Raw genomic sequence first — 8,792 nt, forward strand, 5'->3', positions numbered from 1 at the left:
CGCACCTGGAGACACAGATTTTCAGTCCATGAACCCTTGTGTAGGGGGCCACTGGCAGATGCATCAAACCCCAGGCATCTGAGGACATCAGAGTGCACCTGAGGGCACACGTCTGTCATTTAGCACAGGCACGTGATGGAGATAATAATAATAACAACAACAACAACAATAACAATAATATAATAAATCAGCACAGGTGACCATGTAGGTACCACATGGCTATGCAAGATTGTGAGGCCGGTTTGTCTAACTGTGACTCAGAAAAGCTGATAAAGACATGCAGCTCTTGAGCTCCAGGGCTGTAGCTCCAATTCTCATGCTCTAATGCTGCCCTGATGCAGGAAACAAAGGTTGGTTCTTGCTGTTTTTGTAATCTCTGCTCAGTGTCTATTCTTTTCTTCGGGAACCTCACCTGACCGGACCTCCCTTCAGCCCACTGGCCCAACACCTTAGTACACACGCAAACCGTGTTCAACCCTTAGCAACACCTTAGCAAGGACAGTACCTGTTATAGCAAAATGGCAAGACAGAAGAAAAGGGCTTTGAGTTTAGGAGTGGCAAATTGTGAGAAGGCAAATTTATAGCTAAACTAATGGCAGACAAGGGATAGTTCTTTTATTGGTACATTTTAGATCTACACAGTGGTAACATTCATCATAGGGAATTTGTACCTATAGATGGTATATCTCGCTTCTTCTTTTCTCTTTCAAGGGCTAGTTTTAGCAAGGTATATTCTGTAAATCCCACTGGATGTAAGGGTTTCCAAGTTGTCACTAATGATTTATTTCTGTGCTTCCTGGTAGAGAAGAGATATTGGATATCTTTAGAGATAAAAGGCCTGGTTTGGGGCAAATAGGGGAAAGGAAGAGATATTTTCTTGTATCTGCCTCTTCTCGATAGCCTTCAGTTCAAAATAATTCTTTGAAGTGGCACGTTCTAGAGTGGCAGATAATGCTACCCATCATAGCTATAATGTAACCAGTATAGACCATAGCATAATGATGGATATAGACCACTCTAGATATGATGCACCTATTCATGCCATAGTTTTAAGGATGATAGTATGCATGGCATCAGAAGTAAGTATTGACTGATGCCAAATATAGGTAACGGAGGGGCAAAAAGAAGAGGAAATCAGTTGTCTTTTAAAAACCAAAAGCAATTGCAATCATTTTTGTGAAATGTTTGTTATTGATGTCTAGTTGTCAAATGGCACAATAACAGTTATTGTCAAAACCTGAAGGGCTGCCAAGCAAATGAAGGACTTGTCAGATTACCTTTGCCACGCATTACATTTGACAACATCAGTTAACTCTAGATAAGTGGTCTCAGTCTTCGTCATGTGTGGGCTCATTGTGTTCATAACAGATAAATTCGGAAGGCTCAGTGATTTCACACCATGCAAGCTTATTTCTTACTTCTTTACTGTTCAACGTGGGACTCCTGTATGGGTGGCTGGCTGTGGCCTGAGCGGTTTCAAGGATGTGGCCTCTTTCCCTGCCATTGACAATTTTCAAAACTGCCCTGGGGAGGAAGAGTGGAGAGGGGTTAGGAGGCTATTAAATTTAATTAGCCAGATGAAAGAGCATGGCTGGTCACCCATGGGAAGATTTTTAGGGCAAGGTACTGGGATGCAAGACTTTATTTCTGCCTGTCATACTTTGGCTGGGGTTCCATCACAGACCAGACTAACCACAGAAAAACTAGTAAATGTAGCATTGGAGCTTAGAAAATGATACTTCCAAGTATGATGCTTGGACATGCTGAACACTTTGAGTTACAGGAAATTGGAAGGTCTCCATAGGCGCCTTAGAATCAAATTCTCTAACTTTCCCGTTTCTTCTCAGGAAGCACAAGGAGAGTGCTATCTGAAGTTTCCTTATCTGACTGAAGGAAGTTCTTCTAAAAGAAATACAATTATCTGGTACTTCCTCCCTTAAACCTAAATAGCCAGGGAAGATAAACCCTGGGAAAAGAAGACTAAAAGGTCTTCACCTTTTGTACTGAATACATCACCACATCATTTATCCTTCTGAATACTGTCGCCTATGAGACTTTGTATACTCAGACTCCTTTGTTTGTGGTGGGTAGCTTGTTAACATCTCCCCAGACCCCTGGAAACTTGCCCCAGGCTACAGCCTGTTCCTTGAAGACCATTGATTCTAAAAATCATTTATGACCCCTCTCAAATGACACCTTCTCACCCATTCCCCTTTCCTCTTTGAAAAGAGTATTTAAGATTTAACCATCTGGCCCTTTGAATTTCAGATTCTGATATGAAGTATCATTTGAAACTCATTTCCCAGGCAAGTATGGCTCCTATGTACATGTACCTGCTAATAGATTTGTATGCTTTTGCTCCTGTTAATCTGTCTGTTGTCAGTATTTCTTTTTCTTTCCTTTTTTTTCAGCAGAATCAAACCTTCAGAGGAGGAGGGGAAATTCTTTTCATTACCATGACCAAAGTCAGAGCAGGCTGCACTATGGAGCTGGCATTTATCCCTTATAACTGGCTATAATGTTCTTGGAACTGGACCAAAGCCTATGTGACTCACAGTGAAGTAGGAAACAGTGACGACCCTGGACCAATGACTCTTCAACACAATGATAGGAGCAAACAGTGACTTTTAATGATGCTGGCGGCTCAGCAAGTGACTCCTGTTGATCTTAGAGCCCCAAATAGAAGTCTTTGCTCCCTTCTGTACCTCTTTTCACATCTACGAGGCTTAATTTCCCTGGAGTTTCCCTGGGAACACAGCACACAGGATTCACGCGAAGCAGAGCAGTGGAGAGCGGGGAAAGCAAAGAGTTCTGTCAGGACTTTCTGAGTCCAACCCATCATTGCTCCTGTGGTGACAGATTACAGAAGTTGTCACGGCTGCTCAGGTACATTCTACCAAGTGCATAGTTACCTAGTTAACCCACAGTTGCCTGATAGCACAGTTAACCCAGAGTTGCCTAATAAAACGGTTAACCCATAGTTGCCCAATTCCATATGGAGGGGTGGCTTCCTTTCTCAAAGGAACATGTCAGATGGCACCATGGGCTAGCAAGGCTTCTGTGCCAATGGAAGAGATCCAAGTCTTGATCTGTGAAGCTTCATGGCTCCTAGCGAGATAACACTGTAGCCCAGGACCACTATGGGGCTCCAATCCGCATTCCATCCCCAGAGCTACTTCTCCCTTAATGGTCTCAGTAGCTTCCTAGTTAAACCTCAACACACCTTTGGTCAGTTCTGCTCCTTCTGCAAGTCTGTCCGATCCTCCCTTCTACAAGCCTTGCCTCTGTCAGCTGATAGCACTGGATGTCACATGAGTCCCTCTACCCTGTTCTTACCCATGCCTGTGTAATAAGTAAATACTGACAGACCTGGTTATTTGTGGTCCTTGCCACATCCTTGTGATGCTTGACCTCATCACCACATGTTCAGCGTGGCCCATCCTAGATCCTTGATATCTGCTTAAGTCTCTTTTCTGTGTCTTTCTTTCACCTTGCAGAAAATTGGGGCTCAAGGCCAGGGACCCTCTACTACATCGTCTATGTCTGTGTGTAAGAAAAAGAATCTACTTCTTGGCACCTCACAATCCTACATAGAGGTTCTTGGATGAGGTCCAAATAACATCTCAGTTATATCCTGCAAATAATAATATGTGGGCGGAAGGGGGCTTAGGGAACTCCAGGGGTCTATGGACCATGCTGGAAGGTTTTTAGCCTTTTCTCTGACAGCTAATATTTCCTGGTTATGTGATGAGCTTGCCAGGGGTAGAGGATTATTGCATTTCCATTGGAGGAAGTTCCCTCGGTCAGACAAAGGAACTTCTGAGAGAGCCTCCCTGTGCTTGAAGGGAGAAACAAGAGGGGACTGGGAAGCCCTAGATCCTAAGGCAGCTATGAAGGCCTCCTTTTTTCCTTTCGTTTGAAGTGCTCAGCATTTCAAGGGGTCTTACTTTAGGGTGTTATTTTCTGAGCCCAACAGTAGGAAGGAGAGATGAAGCCTACTTTAACGCTTCTTGTGGCCAGCATCACTCCCTCAGCTACTCGCAGGGACTTGGGTCCATGGACAGTAGAAGTGCCAGGTCATTTTTGGTGAGGATATCCCAATTTCTGAACACTGACCTACACCTGCTCCCACACTTGAAACCTCCAACTCAGGAGCACTGAAGCCCAGGTGCTCCAGGGGGCTGCCATGCATGCACAGAGGAGCTCAGAATCAGGCGTCTCTGAGGTAACCAGCTAACACTCCCCTCCTCTCCAAGTCCAGGGGCCTTTGCCGTGCCCAGTGAGAGATAGCTCAACCTTGCCAATGAGGAAAGACGCAAAGACACTGGCACTGCCTTCCTTACAAGCTGTGGGCGCAGTGAGGGGCAGAGCCATAGGAATGAGGCTCAGCTCTTCCCTGGAGAGGCTGGGAAGTCACAAAGGCTGGGGGAGGAGTCACCGAGTCAAACAGATTGGCATCCTTGTTTTTGGGTCTACACTGAAGCTGAAGAGGAGGATAGAACTTTCTTCCTGTATCCCTCAGACCCCAGGGTAGCAGACGCCCTCCACAGCTGTACCTTCACGTGCAGGTCAGTGTGTAGAACTCAGACGTGATATAGTCAGTGGCACACTTTCACAGCAGTCCCAGGTGAGAGGTGTGTTGAGCTGAGCGGCCAGTGGGGTGGGGGGGAGTTGAGCACAAGTTGCTGCAAAGGAAGGTGGAGAGCAAGGTTGTGGCAAAGGTTTTCCCTCTACTGTCAATTTTGTTTTGTTTTGTTTTGGTTTGTTTTGGTACGGGGGATCGAACTCGGGACCTTATGTTCCTGAGGCAAGCAGTGGAACCACCGAGCTAAATCCCCAAGGCAAGGTTTTCCTTCTTAGGGCTAGAGCAATGGAGAACATGACCTCCTAGGAATGGGAGCATGCAGTCCAGGAAAGGAACAGTTATCCTCAAATACTGACCTACGAGGAAAGGACATCCAAAATATCACGGAGTGATAGCAGATAGAATTAAACATCCTAGGTTTAAAAGCCCCAGACCCGCTGACTAGTTATTAACATTTTGAAATCATAAGAGAGGATTATAGCAGCCTCTGCCCCAGATGGCTACACTTGCATGAACTATTTCATATTTGGGGGTAGTTTTTTTGTATGATTCAATAATATGTGACAAATACATATTTCTCAGTTTTTCAAAAGCAAGCAGTAGACTGGTCAAAAAAAAAGAAAGAAAGAAAGAAAGACTGGGCATAAATAAGTCAAAATGTTAATATAGTAATTCCAGGTTGTAAGAATACTAATGATTATTCTTTCTTTTAAGACTTTCTGTATTTTTTAAGTTCCTATAGATAAAATGAAAGGAACAAAAGTAATAAAAGAAGCTCAAACTCGCTGAAGGTTTTAAGGTTTCATAAGTGTAGTTCCAGTTAATCTTCACAATAGATAAAAGGGACACAGCATATTTTTTCCCATTTACAAATAGGGGAAACTGATGCTAATGCTCTTAAACTCTTCGAGGTCACACAGAGGGTAAGTGAACGAATCTGAACTTGAACACAGGTCATTTGACTCTTGATTCTATGTTTCTGTGACTTCTTCTGCAAGAAAAGTCTATTTTTCTGATGGCTGATTATTTTTCTGTAATAGCACACATTAGAGGCAAAGCCACTAGGTGAGTAACAGCTGCAGATCCTTCAAGACAAGAAAAGGGTATGGTATTATACCAGATTAGGAGACAGGTGACTCAGGAGACAAGATACCTATCAGGGCTTGGCCAAAGACATGAGGAATCCTCAGATCAGATCTCATAAGTGGGCCCCTATTTTTAAAATCTCTCCTGCAGATTATCTATAATTCAGGAGTCTAGACATCATCATGATATGTCATCTGTGTAGGAAAGGCTTTTGTGGTCTTTAGTCTAGTTACTACTGCAGAGTTACAAAGTAACCCAAAAGTTAACACTTTAAAACACCCATATTGATTTACTCATGGTTTCTGGAACAAAAGTTTGGCAAGGGCAAGACCAGGCTGTTCTCACTTGGGGGCTCTCTTGTGGTTACAGTCAGAAATTAGCTGGAGTTGTAGTTGTCTGGGGACCCAACTGGGTTGGTTGTTCCAGAATGTCACATGATAAACAGCTGAGGCTGCCCATGGAAGTTGGATTCCCTACCTAGCGTCCAGCTTCCTTGTGGACCAGTGTCTCAAAAGAACAAGGTTGCAAGATCAGTTCTGACCTCACCTCAGAAGCCATGCAGCACACTTCCCCTGCTTTCTGTTGGTTAAAATGAATCATCATACAAACTAGATCCCCAGGGAAGGGAATGAGGCTTGATCTGTTGGTTGAAGAATGGCGATGTCACTTTGCAAAAGAGCCTGGGGGATAAGAAATAATGTTTCGGCCACCTCTAGAAGGTAAAATCCCTCCGGGTGTTTATTGCAATGCTTTCCAGTCTTTGTTACCTTATAACACATCGAAAGCGTGACATTGTATAAGGCTCATGACATACCATTTGGGAAACTCGGGCAGGCTACGATCAAGAAAGTGTCCTTTCCTTACTTCAGAGCGAGTATGCATTCAAGAGCAAGATTTCTCATGGGTAATTCTTAAGCTAATGGAAAAGAAACTCCCTTACTTTGATCCTCTATGCTCTAGGTGTCTCTGTTATGAAGATTTTTGTGTCCAAAAGCTTTGAGACAATTTTTCATCTTATCTATCTTAAACATTAAAGGAGAGAAAACGTGCATTCTTCAAGCATAGATCCAATTAAAAAGAATAATAACTGTAATGGATTGAACACCTCAGATATGTTAAAATTCAAGATTTCATAATGATTTCAAAACTGCAATGACAAGAGAAGTCATTACAGCAATTCTCAGAGGTTTGCAAGCTACTAGTTCATTTGGGAAAACTGGGAAATGCAAGGAAAGGACCAAAGGGTTTATCCTGCCTTTCCCATAGGGACTGCATTTCATGGTACGACGGTGGTTGATGTGCTGCCTCCCCACCACAACTCTACTCTTCCCTGCTCTGCCCTGTGGTTCTGAGGCTGAAACTTGTCAACATCTCTGAGGGTTCAAGTAGTGTAATGTTAAACTTTTGCCAGTAGAAGGTACTGGAGACACTGCAGTGGGAAGTTTCTCTTTCTGGCTCCAGATAACTTTCTTCCTTGTTCCTCAGCAGAGAGTAGCTCAGGAACTGTGGCAGCACCCCTGTGGGCAGTTTCCTGCGTGCCAGTCCTTAGCCTAAAATAGTTCAGCAAACTTCCCCACTATCCAGGGTCTCCAGTCATACTCTCTCCTCTCTCCACGGGGCTGGGGAGACCCTTTTCCAGTTTGTCATTTCCTGGAGTGTTCTGACTCAGCTGTAGAAATAGTGACAGTTCCCCATAGCTGTGATTCATATAATATTTAGTTTACTAATCTCTAGTAATAATTTCTTGTATTAAAATTTTCCTGCTCTAATCACTGTTTTTTTGTCTTCTGTCTGGATCCTGACGGATTCGCATGGTTACTGAATTAGTCTATTTTCTACTGCTACAATAAAATACCAAGGAGAAGATCACAGTTTTGGAAACTGAAACTCTATTAGCTGGTTTTCCATTACTATGACAAAATACCCAAGATAATCAACTTGGTAAGAGGAAAGGTTTATTTTGACTCAAGGTTTCAGAGATTTTGGACTCTGGTTGTCTGGTCCCAAAGCTTTGGGCCCAGGGTGAGGCAGCAGCTCCTCATGCCAGGAATGCAGAGCAGAGGAAGCTGCCCACCTCATGGCAGTCAGGAAGCAAAACAGAAAGAGAAAGGCATCGCTGTCCCAATAGCCCCTTCAAGGCACATCCCTGGTGACCTAACTTTATCCCACTGGACTCCACCTCGTAAAGGTTCACAGCTCAGTAGTATCACAGGCTGGCCTCAAGACTTAACACACGGCACTTTCGGGGAGGCATTTGTCCAATCACAGCAAAGTTGAAAATGGGGTGAGGCCTTCAGTTTGCTCTCTGGTAAGGGCCTAATGGTGGGTGGCATCGCAATGGCGGGAACAGTCAAGAGCAGTCACATGATAAGGTAGGAATCCAGAGAGAAGGGAGGGCTGTCTTCTGGTCTTGCTCTTCTGTAGCAACCTTCCAGAGAGATGTAGTCAGATCTAGTCCCATGAGGACTCTATCAGTTCTCTCCCAGGTCAGCCCCAGCCTACCCCGTGACCTGTTTCCCAGAGGTCCCACCTCTTACAGGTCCCATCTCCTCCTACATTGTCACACTGAAGAGCAAACTAGAGCAGCAACCAAATACTTGATGAGGGAAACCTGTATACAATCCGGCCAGATAATGAATGTGTAAGGAATGAGAGAATTGGAATATTTTATAGTGAAAAAACTAGAGCTAGATGGTGATCATCAGTGGTGGTGAAAGCCAGTAGGTGAAAGGTTGCTAGGGAACCTGGGAATGAATGAATGGATCAGACCATACTACTGCCCGAAACAAGGGGCAGATTTACTGTGAACTAGACTGGTGTAAGTTTCAGTGAGTCTCACATGGATTCCTTCTATGACCAGGACCCTAAGTTTATATTTGTAATTTTTTTTAAGAGAAGGAAAAATTTATTGAAAGATAGCTTCTGTTTAAGAGATACAGACTGGGACTGGAAAGTGGGTTGCCCTCCTATCCCACTCCTCAAAGGTGTTTTATGGGGCAAAGCCAAGAGATGAGGCGGGTACAAAGTGGGACAAAGCTGTAAGATCCAATTGAAAATCACAAGGTGAACGTGAGGTGGGACAAAACCGTGAACAACCAGTAAGATTAAAAAAAAAAAAAAA

The 8,792-nt window shown here is 43.9% G+C and overlaps 1 long non-coding RNA gene across 1 annotated transcript in view; it reads right to left on the reverse strand.

The window, feature by feature from the left end:
- Nucleotides 1-1,352: 1,352 nt before the first annotated feature.
- The window catches only part of LOC104866956, a 28,060-nt gene continuing 20,620 nt past the window's right edge, over nt 1,353-8,792 (reverse strand). The window contains exons 3-4 of the long non-coding RNA XR_781623.1: nt 4,557-4,685; nt 1,353-1,524 (exon numbers count right to left, since the gene is read on the reverse strand). This is a non-coding gene — a long non-coding RNA (uncharacterized LOC104866956). The remainder of the gene's footprint in view (nt 1,525-4,556; nt 4,686-8,792) is intronic.

This window comes from Fukomys damarensis, unplaced genomic scaffold (assembly GCF_012274545.1).
Source record: "Fukomys damarensis isolate Sample0158 unplaced genomic scaffold, DMR_v1.0_HiC HiC_scaffold_33, whole genome shotgun sequence".
NCBI lineage: Eukaryota > Metazoa > Chordata > Mammalia > Rodentia > Bathyergidae > Fukomys > Fukomys damarensis.